The following is a 3,166-nucleotide window of genomic DNA, read 5'->3' on the forward strand; positions in this document are numbered from 1 at the left end:
AACAAAAAAAAAAACGTTGCTAAACAACAATACACAAATTCTGTCCAACCTAAATTGCCACACAATTCACTGGAAATCAATCAATAACTAGAGATATTGAAAATGACCTTCACTGAATTTTTCAGTATAAAATACAGAGCCATAAGACTGAAGCCTTTTAAGTTTTATCTTTTGTCTTTTTCTTGTTTCAGTTATTGAACTGTGACCATGCTGGGGCACTGCCTTGATGGGTTCAATCCAGGGGTTCTCAACTATTTTTTTATCTATGGAACTCTTTGATTACTATTTTATTCTGGTGGACTCCTCATAGCCATTCGATGTTTAAAAACTAATTAAAAAACTTCTTTCAAATTTCTTATTTGGTTTTTCCCTGCATTAACTTGTGTAGGTTGAACCATGTAAATTGTTATACCAATAAATACATCTAAAATCAAATTTTCCAGAGACCCTGAAAATATTTTCCAGAGGCCCTTAAAATATCCAATTTATTATTTTGCTGTGTGAACTCCCAAAATCTTATCTGGACCCCAGTTGAAAACCACTTTTTGGTGGTGGTTGAAATCTGGGTACAGTTGATTAATCAGCAACAGTAACTAGTTTCAAATTTTGGCACAAAGCCAGCAATTTTGGGGGAGGGGCTAAGTCGATTACATCAATTCCAGCGCTCAACTGGTACTTATTTTATTGATCCCGAAAGGATGAAAGACAAAGTCAACCCCAGAGGCATTTGAACTCAGAACTTCAAGACACAAAATGTCACTAGATATTTTCCCTGGCATGCTAACAATTCTGCCAGTTCATCCCTAGGTTCCAAATTTTAGCATAAAGCCATAAATTTTGGGGGAGGGTGTAAGTCGATTTACATTGATCCCAGTGGTCAACAGTTACTTGTCTTATTAACCCAGAAAGGATGAAAGGTGAAGTTAAACCGCGGTGGAATTTGAACTCAGATCTTAAAAGACAGATGAAATGCTACTAAGCATTTTGCTTGGCATGCTAACGATTCTGTCTGCTCGCCAGCTTAATCAGCCTTAGTAATTAAAAGGTCATTTATCTTATGAACACCTGAAGGATGAAAAGCAAATTTCACTGACCTCAGCAGAATTTGAACTCAAAACATAAAGAAACTGTTACTAAATACCACAAGGCATTTTGTCAGATACTCTAAGGATTCTACTGATCCAAATCAGTTCTACAAATCAAGTTCTACAAGTTCTATCAAGTTCTACAAGTCAAGTAGAGAAACAGGTTTGTTTACATTAATCTTTCTTATCTTATTTTTTATTTGTTTCAATCATTGAACTTCGGCAATGTAGGGGCCACCACCTTGAAGGGTTTAGTTGAACAAATTGATCCCAGTATCAATTTAAGCCTGTTACTTATACCGTTGGCCTCTTTTGCTGTACTGTTAGGTTATAAGGGCATAAACAGACCAAAATTAGTTGTCAAGTGGTAGTGGGGGATAAATACATACACAAAGATGAACACAGACACACACACGTGTATGTGTATGTATGTATATGTGTGTGTGTGTATATATATATATATATATATATATATATATATGTATACACACACATATACATATACATTTATGAATACACATATACACACATATGATGAGCTTCTTTCAGTTTCTGTCTACCAAATTCATTCACAAGGCTTTGGCCTGAGGCTATAGTAGAAAACACTTGTCCATGGTGCCACGCAGCAGGACTGAACCTGGAATCATGTGGTTGAGAAGCAAGCTTCTTACCACAGAGTCACACCTGTGTGTGTGCATCTATATATATATATGATGGGCTTCTTTTAGTTTCCATGTACCAAATCCATTCGCAAGCTTTGATCAGCCTGTGCTTATTGCAGAAGACACTGGCCCAAGGTACCATGTAGTGAACTGAACCTGGAACCATATGAAAGTAATTCATAAAATGCAGATTCTGCTTTCAATAAATTTATATCTTATTTTTTTCACCCGCTATTAACAATGGGCAAATCAATGAATATATACATTTGTTTACGTTCTCAAGAAGAAGAAAAAAGGTCTAGGAAGCTAAGTCAGCATGATATTGGCCTACTCACCAAAATGTTAAAGGTTTTTATCTTGCCAGCAAAACTTCCTTGTATGTACCATTGACAAATTTCATTTAACTTTCAATAGCCCACTTCACATAACTGCAAATAGATACCATGATGATGCATATTTGACTGTCATAGGCATTTGAGCAGCAAGGTACAATACATAATTCACTAAAATACTAGAGGTTTGTAACCAGTCAATGAAACCTTCGTTGTATATACTATTGACAAATTTCATGTAACTCTTAAAAGCTCACTTCGCATAACTGTAAATAAATGTCATGAAGGTGCATAGTTCCTTTTCACAAGGCTTTGAACAGCAGGATATAGAATAATTCATGAATGTTTCATTAACTTTTAATGTTGACCTCCGAACTTGATAAGAGTATGAAAAAAAAAAAAAAAAGTCCTGCTGCATGCTGTTGTTACGTTCAGAAAGAGAAAGACATTTAACAGCATAATAACACATGTGCAAGCAAACACACAAATACACACAAACAAACATGCATGCACACAAAATTCATTACATATACCCATCTCGCACGGCAACACCTCGCAGGAATTGCAGCGGATAAAAAGAAAAAGATCAAAAATATTTTTAAAAAAAAGGAAAACACGTGTTCCTGAAGACAATAATTTATAGCTCAGGTAGCTTTGTGTCTAAGTCAAAAATCAATAATTTATGGCAAGATAATAAACTAGGTAAACTGTGTCAAGGGGAGTTACATGTAGTATTACACACTGTTTACTGTAGGAAGGGTTCCATCCATAAAAGAATTATCAGGAGTCTAGCACCATATTTGTGTCACAGTATTGCATAATTTACCATGTCTCCACCATCCACAGTTAAATATATCAGTTTTGTGCATAATAATAAGCGTGAGTTGATTTAAAAGGGGAAATGAACATATTGGTTGCATCTTTATATCTAGAAAGTTAAATAGGGCTTGAAAATAAAAATATTAAAAAAATAATGTTTTGTCTTTAATCCATTATCTTTTTACTTGTTTCATTTGTTGGATTATGGCCATGCTGGGGCACTGCCTCGAAGAGCTTAGCCAGACAAATCAATCCCAGTACTTATATA

At 35.0% G+C, this 3,166-nt stretch overlaps 1 protein-coding gene across 4 annotated transcripts in view; it reads right to left on the bottom strand.

The window, feature by feature from the left end:
• The window catches only part of LOC106876860 (myb-like protein Q), a 69,784-nt gene that overhangs the window by 20,796 nt on the left and 45,822 nt on the right, over positions 1-3,166 (bottom strand). For 2 of the 4 annotated variants that reach the window (XM_052973189.1, XM_014925592.2), the window contains exon 2: positions 2,083-2,175. The exons of the other annotated variants lie outside the window; for them this stretch is intronic. The gene's annotated coding sequence lies outside the window, so the exon portion shown is untranslated. The remainder of the gene's footprint in view (positions 1-2,082; positions 2,176-3,166) is intronic. 4 annotated transcript variants of the gene reach the window in all.

Source organism: Octopus bimaculoides, chromosome 15, assembly GCF_001194135.2.
Source record: "Octopus bimaculoides isolate UCB-OBI-ISO-001 chromosome 15, ASM119413v2, whole genome shotgun sequence".
Lineage (NCBI taxonomy): Eukaryota > Metazoa > Mollusca > Cephalopoda > Octopoda > Octopodidae > Octopus > Octopus bimaculoides.